This window comes from Archocentrus centrarchus, unplaced genomic scaffold (genome assembly GCF_007364275.1).
Source record: "Archocentrus centrarchus isolate MPI-CPG fArcCen1 unplaced genomic scaffold, fArcCen1 scaffold_38_ctg1, whole genome shotgun sequence".
Lineage (NCBI taxonomy): Eukaryota > Metazoa > Chordata > Actinopteri > Cichliformes > Cichlidae > Archocentrus > Archocentrus centrarchus.
This window is the reverse complement of record NW_022060265.1, coordinates 1,823,336-1,841,707: the sequence shown is the minus strand read 5'-3', so window position 1 is coordinate 1,841,707 and position 18,372 is coordinate 1,823,336. Positions and strand designations below refer to the sequence as shown.

The 18,372-nt window shown below is 41.0% G+C and overlaps 1 protein-coding gene across 2 annotated transcripts in view; it reads right to left on the bottom strand.

Moving 5' to 3' along the window:
* tenm3 (teneurin transmembrane protein 3) overlaps positions 1-18,372 on the bottom strand; it is a 280,572-nt gene that overhangs the window by 209,005 nt on the left and 53,195 nt on the right. Inside the window, exon 1 of one of the 2 annotated variants that reach the window (XM_030724604.1) lies at positions 7,803-8,224. The exons of the other annotated variant lie outside the window; for it this stretch is intronic. The gene's annotated coding sequence lies outside the window, so the exon portion shown is untranslated. Of the gene's footprint in view, positions 1-7,802; positions 8,225-18,372 lie in introns of those variants that run through there. 2 annotated transcript variants of the gene reach the window in all.

The window sequence follows — 18,372 nt, the reverse complement described above, 5'->3', positions numbered from 1 at the left end:
GCATGCAGTGGCTGGTGTATGGGATTTAGTGTGTGTGTGTGTGTGTAAGCTGTGTAAAAATGTGCCACTGTGTGTTTGTGTTCTCAGCTATCAACACAGTAATCTATTTTAACGTGAGACAAACAACATTGCATTAACAAAAAAAGCACATATGCCAGGAAAGGTCAAATGCCCACACTAACAAATACATACATTTCCTGTAAACTGACCTCATGGTGTGTTGGGGTAGTGACCTCATCTTGCCCCTGCCATATCCAAACAAAGGTGAGGGAGGAAGAGAGGTGAAGAGTGGCAGGAGGGGGAGGTAGATCAACCTATAGGTTAAGCAAGTGCATCTATGATAGATAGATAGATAGATAGATAGATAGATAGATAGATAGATAGATAGATAGATAGATAGATAGATAGATAGATAGATAGTGCTATTATATATATATATATATATATATATATATATATATATATATATATATATATATATATATATATATATATATATATATATATATATATATATATCGTGCCCACTTATAGAAGAAGATAGATAGAAGAAGTAGCTGACAGAGAAATCCTAGCAATGGCTGGACAAAGCTGGACTGACAGACAGCACAGAGGCACTAATCATGGCAGCACAGGAACAAGCTCTGAGTATAGAGGCTGGGGTCTACCACACCAGGCAAGACCCCAGGTGCAGGCTGCGCAGAGATGCTCCTGAGACAATCCAGCACATAACAGCAGGGTGCAGGACCCTCAAGCTCCCAGGCCTCTGGTAGAAGACCCGAGCTTGGAGGACAAAGACCGCCCACAGGGTGGGTGGGTGGGTGTGTTTAACTTTTGACTGGTACTGGTTTATAGTGAGAGAGAGAATTTTTGCACATATCTCAATAGTAATTTTCACAGTCAAATGGCTGAGAAAAAAACAACAACATTGTACTTCATTAATGAATATAGCTGAAGCTGTGAAATTATTCAATAACACTGCAGGCATGTTCTTTTCCAAATAGATTTACATAAATGCTACAAATTAGCAGATGAGCTGTCAGTTGCTTGATCTATTTGGTTTCATCATAAACCAAACAGGAGAAATGGCTCCCTGCAGGATGCTTAATAGTAGAGCTCCAACAGTGCAGCAGTCCAACAATAGAAAAGAACTGTCTCTCTCTCACACACACACTCCAGGTGCTCATGGTTCATTTTACCATCACATCGTCTGTCTTCATTCCCCAGAGGAGCTAGATAAGATCTGAAAGGACTGATAGAAGGGTCCTGTGTGCTGCATTCACTGTTCCTGTTTTATAAGTTACTAAGCAAGGCCCGAGTGTTTCATGCTCCAGACTAGCCCTCTTCTTTTGTAAGCAAACCCTATAAAAGAAGCAACAGGTCCCCCATTACTGTGTCAGTTTTGATTAAAGACATGTTCCTTATCAGTTTCCTGTCTGCGGTCCTGGGATCTTCTGCTGGCCTGCTGGGCACAGAGATATGTCCTTTTCTCACTGCAAGCACCCGACCACTCTGCACGGCATCTAAAAAGCCAGATGACTGTAATTCAGTGGAACAGACAGATAATCTACTAATTAAATATTTTATTTAATATATCACTACACTTGAACTGTTTTGGCTAGATAGGGATTAAGAATATGAATTACTCAGTGTCTGTAGTCAAATGTAGACGTGTGAACATGTTACATGTCACTCAGATTCATATATGCTGTTTATGCTGGTATTGTGTCTGTGCTGTAAGCAGTACTATGCCTCCTCACAGATCATGTCTTTGCCATCATGCTCAGAGGTGAAAGCGTATTGATTTATGGGGGGATTTTATTGTGTGCTTCAAGATTTGTTTTTTTAATTGAGGTATATTTGGTGTAATTTTGGGCTATATAATATTTATGCTGTTCACTTAACTCAACTGCCAGACTCATCATTGCGTCTCACCGGTTGTTGTGTGCTTATTTGCCTTCTTGGAAACATGTGATAAAACGATTAGAGCTTAGCCTTTAAGGGAGCTTTTTTTGGGAGGGGTTAATTCCCTCAGTGGTGGTATCCATGTGATCTGAAGCCATCATTATGCTTACTAATTTCCTCAATATTTGTTATCAGAGGTTGTAGCATATCTGTTTGTTTGTTTGTTTTGGGGGGAGCTAAAGATTCCCCAAACATTTCCTCACATCACTGTGAAAGGCCTTAACCCTCTGCATGCCACTGACTGTTTTCTAACATCGCTCTGCTTCCTTTGTTGTTCTTCGGCAGCACTTTGTCCTGCCGTGCATCCTGATGGCTACAACAGCGGCACCGTGATGTAAGGCGACCCTTTGGGTTGCAGCTGACAGCAATAAAGTGAGTGTAGCACAAATAAATAAAGTCTTTATTATCACTGTCACAGGCAGCTTTTATTGCAGCTGGTACACAGTTTATATTGTAGAGGTCGGGTTTAGTTATGCTGGAAATCTACATCTAATTCTGCTTCGTATGAAAGAAAAAAGTGAGAAGATGAAGGACAAAAGTGTGGAAGGATGAAAATAAAGCGGAGGTGTGTTTGCACACCATCTGGACTCGGTCCCTGATAAGCACTAAGTCAGCATGCACCTCATCACTCAGCCCACTCCCTCGTTTTTCTCTTAACCTTCTGTAAGCTCCCTTGAACCTTCAGGCTCTCTGATGTGATTTTTAAACTTTCATTGACATCACTGATGACAACAAGATCATCCAACTGTGGGACATGGATATGGAGTTTGATTACATGCTGCCTAAATCATTTATTTCTTGATATAAAGTTTCATGTATTATGAAGTAAGTGACTCTGAATCAGTAAATCAGTATTTACTTACTTCATTTATAGACATTATTAGTTTGTTTGTTTTTTACATATTATCTGTTTTCCATCATGCTTAACTTTAACCAGCTTGAGTAGATGTGACATTTTTGTCAGTGCAGGCTAATCACCAACACATCAATTTATTACTGACTTTTCATTTTGTAGAGCAACTTTTTCTGTGACACGAGGCCTGAATATTTCTCCTAACTAAGGACAATGTTAGCACAGTTTTAGATGATGTGTTAGAGCCATGGTGTCAGCACACAGCCTTTCACAGGGAGCTCTGAATACTTCCTTTAATTTGCTCTCACTATTGGACTAAAAGGATAAATGTAGAATATGAGGGAGTTCCACTAACAGGTGTGCACACACTCCTTTACACATCGGCACAGCGTATGCACATTACTGCTGCGCTCTTATGATGAATGAACTATAAATGTCTTTGCATGTAATGAAAAATAATAAAACTAGGAAAAATATGGTCAAAATAATATGAATGAGCCAGACCTTTATGTGGCCCCTAGTGAGTGTTGTGTGGGAACTACAGTAAATCTGCTCATGTACACATAGCAAGAGAATAATGTTATACAGTATATCACTGTGCATGTGTAATGCAGTCCATCAGGAAAATGACTACGTCACACACACACACACACACACACACACACACACACACACACACACACACACACACACAGACACACACACACACACACATAAATATACTTGTATGGGCGAGCCACTATCTCACCTTCATTCCTTAACTTGGATTTCAAAATGTGTGCCCTTCCTCTGATGACTTTCATCATTTTTTCTGACTTTGTGCCCCCTCCATCTCACACACACACACACACACACACACACACACACACACACACACACACACACCCCTGTATTGCAGACACTCAATCTCACACATCCCTCTGAAAGGCCTTGTTGCTAGGAGATAGTGCTCTATTTGTGGAGAGAGAGTGACAGAGAGACAATAGAATGAGTGTATGCTCTGTGTGTGTGTGTGTCTGTGTGTGTCTGTGTGTGTGTCTGTGTGAGCCACTGAGTGAGGGAAATTGAGGAGAATTAAGTTCCTGAATCTTGTTCTCTCTCTCTCTCTCTCTCTCTCTCACACACACACACACACACACACACACACACACACACACAGCCTTTTTTTGTCAGGCCTGGACTAGAAACAGTGCTGGCCAGGACAATGTGTGTTCATGCAGTGCATGCGTAGCTGCTGGTGAACGTGTCCATATCTGTGCAGCACGCTGAACTCCTCTGTGTGCATGTGTGTGCCTCAGTTGCAGCAGTGGTGGGATCCAGCAGGTCATATAATGGTTGGCTGGTCACATTGTCTGCCCCAGCGGTCAGTCCTTCACACACAGTCCCCTTAATCTGCAAATACATCTATTATAATCTGATAAAGCCTGCAGAGTAAAAAAATTACCTTCTGAAACAAACAAAGAAACAGAGCTGCACAAATGCTCTCACACTACTGCCAGTTATTTAGGTTTCAAAGAACAAACATCTATGAAACCTCATATTTTCCTCAACGATGACACTTAATTTAAAATATTAAGACTTTCAAATAAAATATTATGATAGATCCAAAATGTGAAAACAGATCATTTATTTCTGTTACCCCCAAAAAGAAAGCTGCTCATTTACTTGAATTGTTAAAAAAAAAAACTGATAAAAAGACTCTTCAAGAAGAAAGTCAGGAATTTGCATCCATTCAAATAACCCTCCTTTGTTTTTGCAGTATAGCTGAAAATTATTTACTTGTCATAACAGCCAGTAATTCAGTCTTTTCTCTCACTGTGACAGCAATAATTATGAACTTGTTAGTTTTATATGTACAAATGAAACATGTGTATATAACAAGTGAGATCGCACAATGAAAAACTTCCAAAATCAATGAAAATAGTGCACAAATGGAAGTAGATGTTTTAGGTGCCATTGCCATTAAAGTAACCACCAGTGGAATGTAGCAGCTGTCTGTGCTGCTTCACTGACTGCATTGTCTCTCCCAGCGGTGGGTCTGAAACCCACAGTCGTCCTAATTCATTAAAACATTCCAGAGAATCGGGAAAAGCCCAAAGAGAACCTGATACCCGTCAGATTTATCACGTAAATTATTATTAGTCCAACACACACCAACATTTGACAAAAAATAATCACAGATAGGTTTTTAAACCAAGACGTTACAGACACTATAATCAAAATCTTTTTAAATCCTCACCCACTCATATAACGCAAACATCTGCACAGAGCATTTCTCTGTACCTGTGCCTGCCTTCGGCTTTCACAAGCACTCAGCAGGTAGTGCGACACTAAGCGTGGACGACAAATATTAGAAGGTGATTTTCATGAATTTAATTACTGTTTCAGCTCGAGCTCCTTCACAGTACAGAAATCCACAGGGTGCTACGATTCACCCTGACATGCAGAATTCTCTGAATCTGATCACGATATGGATACAGTCTGAAATGTTCTCATTCCTAATAGGCCCACTTGAATCTTAATCAGTTCCACATGTTCTTCTCTACTACTGTCTCTGCCCTCCTTTATGATCTGTCCATCCAGTCGTTTTCAAACATGTTTCCTTTCTCAGCGACATGTTAATTGCTTTAATCCATCGCCCACTTCCTCTGTAGCTTCACGTGCATGTTTTAGGAACGGATCCAAAGTTATGTTTCCAATTGAAAGGTAAAGAGGAGAGGGTAGGGGGCAGTTAGAGTGAAAAACTGCAAGAGTGAGAGAAAAGACAGCGAGATAGAGAGAGTGAAAGGGAGAGCAGTGGAATGCAAATCTTGTCTCTGGAAGCAATTAGGCAAAAAGCAAGAGCCTTTCTCTCTGTGTGTCTGAGCTGCAGCACACAGTCCAGCCCCCTAACCCCGCTTCAACCCACCGCGCGCACACACACACACACACACACACACGCCTCGGACAATCCACAACAGTGAAAGAAGCGTTAAACTGCTGCAGAGCTAAGGCTGATACTTCCCAGAGTTGACTCACCTTTCACTGGGTTCAGCTTAGTTTAAACATTTTAGGCAGGACAGAAATGGATCCACTTATTTGTAACCTGAGTTTTCCAGTGTGGGATAATTGTTCTTTTATTTACTCACAGAATGAATTATCTTAAAGTGTTTCTAAAATATTGTTCATAATATTAGCATCAAATATGAGGATAATAACACACTGTCAACAAAAAGTTTAAAAGAAGTTTCTCGCTCAGGTGTTTCTAACAAAGTGAGTGCACATACACAGTCATCGGTGTTGGTATGACAGTAAAAATAGACCTGAAATGCATTCAAAGAAAATATGTACGGCCATAGGAATGAAGGACATTATGACCTAAATTCGTTTCTGCAGTGAGACGAGATCCAAATATGAAGTCGAGACTGAAGAGAAGGAATGTTGGCCGAGTTCATGAAGGAACCGAGCGAGCGAGCGACAAAGGAGAGCCGCGACGTCGTCTCCAGTGAGCAGTGAAAGAAAAACCGTTGACCTGAAGATATGAGGTTGACTTTGACTAAAGACAATTACACTCCTGCCACTGTGAGGAACACACAAAGGAACACACGCAAAGCCTGGAAAAAACATTCCTACGTCACTGCTGTCGGTGTATCACTGAGGGGGATTTTTATACAAGCAAGTCTTAAACTCACCACAGTTTAACCATTTCATAACTACGCAGACGTATACGACCTTCTACGATTAAAAGAATTCAAATTGGAAACAATAAAGAATAAATCAAATAAGAACTTTTTCTTTTAACTAACACGGGCAGCTTCACAGTCCAGGAGAGACCCGACCTCAGTCCAGCTGTCCATTCACCAAGAGTCAAACCAGACAATCTGTTAGAAACTTTTAGGAAAATTTGCAGTTCATTGATTTATATGGAAAACAGACAACCTCATGTTGTCCTTTATTTTTACAGGCCATAACTGACTTTTTCATCTACTGTACAAAGTGCAGCAATTCTGCTGTTGATGAAGGTGAGCTTCAACACAAAGAACTACATTAGGGCCTGAAATGCTCCTGATCACAGCCATGACTGACTGCAGTGTGTGTTCCACACTGATCGGGAAGCTGAGTTAATATTCCACATCTCCATTTCCTTTGAATACTGTCCCATATGTTAGCCACAAAATCAAAACCAGACCTTCAAGCTAATGTTTACGATATGATTAAGCCCTGAAATATTTATACAAGCTTGTGCGACTCTGCGTGTGTGTGTGTGTGTGTGTGTGTGTGTGTGTGTGTGTGTGTGTGAATAGGAAACTTTGGTGACCTGCCTGTTCAGTGTAATAACAGGTCGGTGTATGGCCTAATAACTCAAAATTTTTGATGAAGTGAAAAACAGCCTGCCAGCTTGCTGACTGCCTAAACTGAGTTCATCAAAAAGTGCGAGCACAGCGTAGAAGAAGCAGAAAAGAAGGCAGGCCAAATGAAAACAGAGAGAGAGCAATAAAGGGGAACTAAAGAAAGAGAAAGGTAAAGCAGAGAAATGAAAACATCTCCCACTAATTGGTCCCTTCCTCACCAAATCAAAGATAAGGTTTATTTGTCACGCGCAGTTATACACAGTACAAACACACGGAAATGTATTTTGTACCTGCAGCCGACAGTAAGTATTAAAAATATATAAATAAGAATAAAATATGTAACTTACACGTCACGGCACACAAGATAAAAATGTATAAATATTTAGGGTAAAAATCTAAAATTGTAGTCGTAGTAAACTCGGAGACCGTGCTCTGGCACCATTTTAACACAGAGAACACCAACACAGCCGCACACACACACTGGCTGCTTTGTCACTGACTTTACATTCAGTCAGTGAATTTACAGAATGACACCGAGTGACTGGTGACCACGCAAACACGAGCACACACACGCTGTGACGGGCGCACACACGCGCGCACGTACAAAGCCACAACGTGTTTCAAATCAATAAATCAATAAATAAATGGTGTACCTTGTCTGTGGGAATACTCCAGTTTCGCCGCGCGTAAAGGGTTAACGCTTCCAAAAAATACATAGGATCCTTTGAGGCTCGCACGAGAGTCGCCCTGCTGCCAGGGAAATGTCTCTGTCTCCTCTCCTCACTCTGCTTTTGGAGGCAGGAAAAGCTCGAGCCTGTTTTCAGAGATTTGCGCTTGCTTCTATCTTCTGCTGTCGGTGGGACTGCCTCAGTCTCTCTGACTTCTTCTCATCCAGCCTCTGCGATCCATGGAAGGTGTGCAGGATGAATACACAGCGTTTCCTCCTCTGTCAAATAAAGAGACGGCACAAATGTCGTCCTGTGGTCTCTGTGTGTCCGCCGCTGCGTCTTTCGGCAGTGGGTATGAGCGCCGTCCCTTCGCCACTTCTGGGGTGCGCGTACCGATGAGCCTCGCTCGCTCTCCTTCCTTTCTCTCTCTCCTTCTTTGCTTCTTTAAGTTTGAGGCTCTCTTGCCGGGAGAGCGAGGAGGGAGGCGGAGCCATGAGGACGAGAGGGAGCAGAGAAAAGATTGGCTCACACAGAGGGGGGATGAGAGAGGAGAGAGAAAGGAGTGTGTGTTGGGAGGTGGGGCAGGTCGGGGGGGTAGGAGGGGCAGGATTGCAGCTCTCGGCATTTGGGAGGCTGGAGGTGTAGATGTGCGGAGAGGAGGAGGCGGGCCGGAGAGAACACACACACACACACACACACACACACACACCTCTCTCTTTCGCTCTGCATTCTTCTACTCTGATCCCCCCAGTTTCATGACTGCATATGTATTCGCAGCACAGCAACTACGCCCCTCATCCTGTTCACACACGAGCCCTCTATTTCTCTCTCACAGTGGCACACACACCGCATTTGTGCGTGTGTGCGTGCAGTGAGGCAGCTGTATAAACCAAAGGTACCAAAGGATATAGGAGTGAGTGGACTTCACTAAAGGGAGCGTGGCCATAAATGTTACAGAGTCGCGCGCGCGCGCTTAGAGGTCTGTATTAATTTCCTCGTTTCTGCGTTTATTTGAGACACAGGTTATAGATGCATATCTGCGAGTGACTGGGCCAAGTGCAAACGCCAAATAATGTGTGTGTGTGTGTGTGTGTGTGTGTGTGTGTGTGTGTGTGTGTGTGTGTGTGTGTGTGTGTGTGTGTGTGTGTGTGTGTGTGTTACTGAGCGGTGCTCCTGCAGGTGTGTATTTTTCTGTGTGCGCAGAAAAAACCTGTAACATATTTTCTATAAATATTTCGGAATAATAAAATAAAATGCTGGTGATAATTTTACTCTTCATTTCAGAATATTTAAATGAACTGAAGACGAACAGAAACAGGCCTAATTCACAGTGTTGAATAAAACCGATGTTAAACCTACAAATTATATAAAATGTGGCATAAATATTTCTTCTTTACTTTTAAGTTATTATTTATTATTTCTTGTTAATTTTTTGGGGGGTACCTATAAGAGTATAAACTGCTTAAGTATTTTCAGAAGTAATTATTAAACATTTTTTAATGTCATTTTATACTAATAAAAATGTTTTTAACCAAAAAAATGAAATTACATGTTCATAGAAAGCATACTGATTTCCTGGGGAAAATGTCATAAGATGAAGACGGAATGTGATGATTCTTACATGATGCTGAGTATACAGAAAATATAGAAATACATGAGGAAGGTAAAAGGAATCAAGGGCAGAAAAATGACACTTTATTTTTTGTCATACAATCAAGCCAGCCTATGTTATGAGCTCATTTGACTCTATAATATAAAGATAGTCTTCTGCCCAAAGAACTAATTTAGTATTAACACAGATGAGCATACACACAGCCTAAATATTTTATTAATGTATACATCAACGTCATCATCAAACATACACAGAAGCTAATGATATAAGCATCATCTTCCATAGAGGTTAATGGAGTATTGATTTTGGCACAGAGGCCACTGGCTAGGAGATGAGGAAATAAAATGTGGTGTTATCTTTAATCTTTAATACTGCAGCTTTTAACACATATTTCCTCAGTATATACAATTGCTAAATATGCAGATGTATGTGGATCTGTCTGTTATACTGTAAAAAATTCCATTCATTCTGGGCTTCTCAGAGCAATCAAATAATTGTCCAATTTGTATTTATTTTATTTTATTTTATTTGGGGTTTAGGAGCATATTACAGGTAGTGTGGATTTTTCAGTGTGAAGAAAAAGAATAGGAAAACTGTCTATTCTTCCTTCGGTGCTCCCTTTGGCCTTCCCCCCTTTACGAGTCATCACAGCAGCATCTGCCTCCATCTCACGCTATCCTCTTCTGTCACACCAACCCTCTGCATGGTTTCCTTCACTACGTGAATCTTCTCCGTGGTCTTCCTCTTTCCTTCCTGTCTGACAGCTCCATGTTCAACATCCTTTGTCCAATATATCCACCATCCCCGCTCTGCACATGTCCAAACCAGCCAAACCTAAAACATCCACCCTGAGCGCTCCCTCCACACTCATTTCTAACCCTGTCCCTGCTGCTCACTCCCAGGAATTCTGCACCTCCAGCTCGGCCTCCCGTCTTTTTGTTAGTGCCACCATCTCCAACCATACAGTGCCATGATTCCTGATTTCTCAGTTTTTCACATTTTTGTCATATCTTTAAGGTCAAAGTGATTTTATTATTTGGCAAAGATAACCACAGTAAGTACTAAATGCAGTTTTTATTTTATTTATTAAAGGAAAAATGCTATCCAAACCTAAAAGTAACTGTCCCCTAAATATGATAACTGGATGTTCAGCCATTTTTTTTATAACTTGTTTGCAGTAACTAGCACTGAGTCTCACATCCCTGTGGAAAAATCTGGCACACTCTTCTTTGCAGAATTGTTTTTATTCAGTCATATTAGAGGAGGTTGAACATGAACGGCCTGTTTATGTCAACAGGATTTGACTCCCCCGAGCCTGTTTTTGGAGCCTGTCAGAGGTGGACTTGCTGGTGTCTTTCAGATAGTGTTGTAGTCAAGACCACCTAACCCGAGACCGAGACAAGACCAAGACCAGAGGGTATCGAGACCGAGACAAGACCAAGACTTTTAGGGTCCGAGACCAGTCGAGACCAAGACCGAGGGGGGGGCGAGATCGAGACAAGACCAAGACCAGTGCCTGACACTACATGACACAATAAAATGTGAAACATGATCAAAATCACTTCTCAAATTGATCTGAAAGATCCGCATTCCCATAAAATCATCCTGATATTAAACACTCACAGCTCAAATAAATATAACCATCTTTATTTAATACTCCTGGGTGACTTCCATCATTTATCACAGAATGTAAAACAATTATTCATAGTTCATCACAATAGTCTTAACTTTTCTCTGCCTTTCATAAACAATACATAAAGTTGTGTTGTTTTTAAACCAACAACCTTTGTAAAAATGGGTGCTTTTTCAAAACCACATAGCTAAATGTGTAAAACTGAAAAAATGGCAAACACTCATCAACAGTAAGAACTAAAGCCTTTAATCTTATACAGATTAAAGCTGCAGGATGTAACTTTTATAAAAAATCTGGTTTTTACATATTTGTTAAAACTGTCACCATGTCAGACAGTATGAGACCGATAATCTGCGAAAAAAATGGAGCTCCTCCACCTCCTCCCTGAACCGCTCCCAGTCAAAAACAACCAGTCAGAGCCAGGAGGAGGGTCTTAGCACTGTCAATCACTCCTGGTGTATGCTGCTCAGTGTAGTTGTGTGCAACACTTCATAATTTGGTATCGATCCTATGTAAAGTAAACACAGGGCCATTATCACCGATACTGATACCAATACTTTTTAATAATTATGAAGAATTTCCATGAAGTTTAATTGGTTTGAGATTTTTTTCCTTTGGATCATTAATTAGTTAAAACCCAGGATAGAATTGGGCAAAGTTTATATGTAAGTAGAAAATACTTTATCAAAATAAAAGTTATTGTTCTGAAACAATAGAACAAAACAATTTTCCCCATAAATTGATGTCTGGAATTTTTTTTCATAAATTAAGTGTACAAAATCATCACTCAAGAACAAATGCAAACTTTTTTCCAGGTAGATTTTTCAGAAAGTATAATAAAAAAATTTAATAAAAAATGTTCCTTCATTCACTAATTTTCTACAAATTTAAATTTAAATTTGATTTAAATGTTTCATAGCAAAATCCTTTTTTTTCCCAAATAAAATATGTTATGCATCACATGACAGTATAACAAAACACTGTGGGGAGGGAGGAGCAAAGTGCTCTGTGCTGTGACAGGAGCGACACTTAGACAGTCAGCTCGCATCTTTGATGAAACCGCAGCACTGCATACAGGAGAGAAACTGAAGCCAAAGTATCGATCTCATTACACTGATATTGATCAATACCAATACCAACGTTGGCATCCATATTATCGATATCAGGATCAATCTGCCCACCACTAGCTCAATGTACTAATGGCGGAGAAACAACTTACTTACTTCTCTGCTGTTACCATTGGTGGTGGTCATGGTAACTTCCGGGTTCTAGCAAGAAATATTTCTCACCCCAGCACTAATGCTAATGCTAATTAGTAAGCTAATACTAACCACCAAATGCCGCTCCCACTTGTTAATTGAGTGATGGGGCCTAAGACGTAACCAGAAAGCAGTAATCAGTTTTTTTGGATGTGTAGTTACATTTCTCGAGGTGCATGTCAGGTTTGCTTCAGAGAGGATTTTCAGTTATACACAAAGGATCAATGCAGAACTCTAAATCAGGCCTTATCAGATCGATAGAATGATCATTTTTGCATATAATCCAGAAAAGTTACATTTATACATCAAGCATTTAATGTGTCCCAGAGTGCCGTTTCCTTCCACTGTGTTTGCAGAAATCACATAAAAAAATACACAACAAAAACATAATCCAGATTCCTCAGCTGCTAATAGCATTTCCTACATTTGAATATCAGCCACCATATTGTGAGCATAAACTATCACGTTTTTAATGCAACAATAGGAAGTGACATCATCTTGCTGGGAACTGTAGTATTTTATTCTTGAAGGCCTCTCATAGCTCTACTGGTGCTGAAAACTAATGTTTGACTATGGCTTTCTGAATACAAGTAGGGCTGCAACTATCAATTATTTTAGTAATCAAGTATTTAATTGATTACTCCGTCAATTAATCAAGTAATTGGATAAGAAATAATTTTTCATTTTAACAACTCATCAGCATATTTTAACTTCCGTACTGCAGATGTTTCTCTGTGTGAAACAAACAGGGTGGATGGAGCAGCTACAAAGTTCTCTGTTCTTCATGTTGCTGATCAGGTGGTTGATAAAAACATTTTGAAGGAGCCCCTCTGTACTGAAGGTGGTGGAGGGGGCACCGAACGATTGCTAGTGCTAATGGCAGCCCCCCCTTTCCCCAGTACACTGTGGTTATAGATCTGTTCTGGTGGCTACAGCTGACGTAAAGAAAAAAATAACAGCTGACATCCTCTGCACAACACGTGCGCACATTCAAACATGCGCACTCACAGCACAGAGAAGTGGGGGCGTGAAAAAACATCTCAGCGATCCACTCGTGTTAAAGGGTCGTTTTTGTTTTTTTTGGAAATGCTCCGCTTACACAGAGACACCTGAGCTGCAGAGCTGAAACCAAACATCAAAGCAACAAATTTGTGTCGAGGATTTTTAATAATCGAATTGCGTTATTCCAAGAATCGTTGCAGCCCTAAAACTTGCATTAAATTTTTAGTTTGTGTATCAAAATACATGAAGGTTGGTATTTACCTTTCATGCTGGGATTTTTTTGTTGAATCGGAAGCCTGAAATTTTCCTTTGATCTTCATTTTCCCTCTTACTTCTCTTCGTGTTCATGCGGTTATTTCGATTTATGCAGCACACGCGTGACCATAGTGAGATCAAACGTACACACTGTGAATGAAACTGTCCGTGCTCTGTGGTAGATTGCAAACCGCGGTGAAATGATACAGGCGTAAGCAGCGATAATAGCAGCGACCTAGCCGGGGCGGAGTCTGTAGGTGCGCTCCTTTGAGAGGCAGAGGAGCGCAATATTTGTGGGATTTGAATCAGTACGTTTTGCATCCAATAAAAGCAAAGATGTTAACAAATAAATTGGACAGTATTCTGGCAATTTAGTGATATTTCCACAGCTGTGGTCTTGACTGGTCTTGAAATAAAATCCCGAGTCCGCAAGGTCCGAGTCCATGACAAGACCAAGACCAAATGCGGTCGAGTCCATGACAAGACCGAGACCATCAAAAAGCGGTCTCGAGACCGGTCTCGAGACCAAGACCGATCTCGAGTACTACAACACTACTTTCAGATCATTGTTGCGCTGCATAACCAAAGTGTGCTTGAGCTTCAGGGCACAAACCCATGGCTGTTCATCCTTCTTCAGGATTCTCTGGTAGTAAGCAGAACTCATGGTTCCATCAATTACAGCAAACCGTCCCAGTCCTGAAGCAGAAAGCAGCCCCAGGCCATCACGCTCCCACCACCATATTTGAGTGTTGGTCTGATGTTCTTTTATGAAATGCTGTGATAGCCAGAGATAACAGCACTCACACCTTCCAAAAGCTTTTCCCAAACAACTTGTATATCATCTGATGCTTTGCATTGGACTTTGCTTGGCCACAGAAACCCGTTCCATGAAGCTCTCTGTGTTCTTCATTTCTTAATCTGAGGACCACATGAAGGTTGAAGGTCTGTAGTGACTGACTCTGCAGAAAGTTGGTGCACTTTGACCCTCAGCATCCTCTGACCCCACTCTGTGATTTTACGTGGCCTGCCCAATCGCTTCCACTTTGTTATGATCCCACTAACAGCTGACTGTGGAATTTTTAGCAGTGACTGGACTTGTTGCACAGGTATTATCCTATGACGGTACCACACTGGACCTCTCTGAGCTCCTGAGAGTGACCCATTCTTTTCACCATTATGAAGCCATACTGCTGCTCGCTGATCATCACCTCTCTTCTTAACCAGCTTCACAGAATGACTCCCTAACGTGTTCCCTTTGTAGTGACAGCTCTGCACATCACTCTGCAGCACAATTCTCCATTTCTCGGGCATCTCCTCACTTTTCAAGATGGTGTTAAACAGTCTGGAGCATCCGAATAAATAACTAATGTCTTAGCTCTTTACAAGTAAGCCCAAAGTCAGTAATGCACAACACTGTCAAATAAAGACAGCAACAGCAAATATAAGCTAAATATGGCTATTGCTAATTGAAGCCCAGAATGTTTAAAATAAATAAATCAGTAACACTGGATTAAAAAAGGCTTGAGAAACTTGTAAAGTTATAAAACCAGCTAAAAAAAAAAAACGTATTAAAATATGTTAACATGCTGTAAATTCTCCATGTTAGGCAGGAACTGTTTCACTGCACCAATAATGTTGCAGACACACACACCTAGCGGCAGGGATCGGTTCAGGGATCGGTGCTCACAAATGGTGTATTGGCCTCCCCATTTACTTTCCTGATGTCAGCACTCTCTGTTATATCAACATCCATTTCAAGCAGTAATATGCCAAATAATTAAGTGCGTGATAGCAAAGTGTCCAAACCAGTGTCCTTGGCCAAGATCTTTAACCCCCAAATCAGCCCTGATCCATACATTAGAGTATGATTGTGTGTGACAGAAGAACATATTTAAATGCATAAAAACCCTGTGAATCTTTTTGATTGGGTGAATAGCACCTGTACTGTAGTTTAAAAGCACTGAGTGCTCAGTAAAGGTAGAAGAGCAGCAGTCCATTCCTGCAGGGCCTTGCTCCGAGGTTTTATTTGCCTACAAGCAAATATACAAGAAAAATCCATGCTTAGTGGACAGAATTACTTTTTCATTTACCGTATTTTTCGGACTATAAGCCGCTACTTTTTTCCCACGTTTTGAACCATGCGGCTTATAGCCCGGTGCGGCGTTTCTGTGGATTTTTCTTTAACCACCAGGGGGCTCTTTAGCAGGATATGAATCATGGGACGTCAAAGTTGGAAATCAAAGAAGAAAGCGCCAACAAGTGCTAGCAGCAGGCACAAAAGAGATTTTTTTCAAACTCCCTCATCATGGAAACCACAAAAAGAACTTCCTATGATGCCGCTTTTAAGTTGAGGGCTATCGACCTGGCACTACAGGAGGGAAATAGAGCCGCTGCACGTAAGCTCGGCGTGAACGAATCAATGGTGAATTGACTTGTTATAACTCAAATTTGGGGTTGTCTGTCCCCCTCTGCTGAGTGCCGAGTAATTGTGGAAAACCGAGAGCGGCGGAGATACCAGCGGCTTATAGCCCGGTGCGGCTTATATATGTACGTTTCCAGTTTTTTCCAAAAAATTTGTAGGTGCGGCTTATAGTATGGTGCGCTCTATAGTCCGGAAAATACGGTATATATATTTATCTACTAATCCTAAACACAAATGTAATATTTGTGGACACTATTAGATTAGATTTTTTTCATTATTTCGAATTAAAATGTCTATTTTACCACTCTGACTGTTTGATGTTAATTTAATGGTCTTGTAAATATAATAAGATATACTTGTTTGTTTGATAAGTCAGGAAATGAATCCCTCAAATGTGGCACTATTATTAATGTCACAGCATCTTAACATGTGGAATATGACATGTAAATGTTACCAAGTCCAGTTCAGTGAGGTTGCTGTTGTGCATTTATGGAGTTTGGTGCTCATTCACACACCACCATCATGCTGCATTTCCAACAGGGGCACATTTTTAAGCATGTTTCATCAAATGCATTACTTTGCATTCTTTCTCTGTCAAAGGCTTCAGTGTAGCTACTAAAGGCTCGTTTAACATGAAGCCCTGCTGTTACTGATCCTGTTCCAATTATACCTGCCTATATCCTTCAGCAGCACTGGATCACAGCTATTTTCACTCATGGCATACATAACACTATAGTTATGCTGAGCTATATTTTGATAGTTGTCTATTTTCATAATTACATAGGCCATATGCAGTCATGTTAACACACTGATATACAAGTTTAGGATCAGGGTCCGGATTTTTTCACAGACTGACTTCATCACAGTAAATCTCCAGAGTCAGAGAAGGTCAGATACTCAACACAGCACAGCCACAGGTGACCACAGAGAGCTGTGTGTGTTCCTTCTACTAAAGACCGTCTCTCAAACATCAAAGGACCCCCCCCCCCCCTTCTTTTTTAGCCCGTCATGTTTGGCAGATCAGAATCGTGATCTGAACGCACTGTGCTGCTTTACAAGGAGAGCTCAGTAAGTTCTCTGCAGGCTCCTCTTCTTTATTCTTTTACATTATTATAGATATTATTATTTTTAATGATATTATTATTTTTAATGATACGAAGAAGAAAAAGATAGAGGGAAATAAGGGGACAGAGCACACACACACACACACACACACTCATATATATATATATAATTGAACGCTGCTTGCATTTAGGCTATAAGGATAGCCTTCAGTTTCCCTTTGCTGGACCCCAGTTTCCTGTGGATGGAGAATGCTGCAGAAAGAGGTTTTGACTCCTAGGACAGTTAGCTTTTTTCTTCTCTTTATCTCCATCTCCACCCCCTCCAGGAGTGAGGCTTTTCTAACACCAGAGTATTTGCTGGTGCACCCCACTGACACACAAAATACGATCTCTATAGGCCATTAGAGTGCATGTGTGTGAGTGATCGATAGAGAGGAGGGAGGTGTGTGTGCAGTGCAAGTTCAGCTGTTCCCGCCATTTAAACACCGCGTGTATTTGTGTTTGACCAAGGGTGATACGGGTTCCTAAGCTCTTTCATTTCATTCTATGGAACCCCTACTGGGCAAGTTCACAACCTCAGAGAGAAAGAAAGCAAGAGAGAGATGAAGAAGAAAGAGAAGTGTGAGGGGAAAACGGGGAGAGGGACGCAGGGAGAAAGTCAAAGCAACTGAAGAAAGAGAGAGAGAGAGAGAGAGAGAGTGGCTTAAACAGGCCAACTGGTGAATTTAGAGGAAAAAGCAATGAGGCAAAACTTCTAAACCAGAAGAAGAAAAAAGGTTCTCCTTTCTCTTAATCCTTCATTCAGTATGTGGGGATTTGAGTCGCTGGTGAGATAACGCAGCGTAACCCCCGTTCTGTGTGTGTGTGTGTGTGTGTGTGTGTGTGTGTGTGTGTGTGTGTGTGTGTGTGTGTGTCACTGAGTTTGGACATTTCAGCCTCCTGGCCAGACTGCAAATTAACAGTAATCATCCAGACCACTATGTCCCACAGCTGTGTGTAAGCAACAGAAAATAGCCTGTAAATGTAAATGTGTGTGTTTGCGTGCACATTACCCGACAACTTCTGTGCGGCCCACTGAAAATAACTCTGATTATTAAGATCATATGAGGGCAGAATAAACCATGCAGTTTAATGATGGTAACCCACTGTTTAATCCACCTGGAGTTTAAGCAGGTGTGTATTATAATAAATACACAAACAAAAGCAACCACAAAAAAATAAAATACTTACATCGGTGTGCACAAACCCCCACAGATTACAACACACACCCACACACACACACACACACACACACACACACACACACAC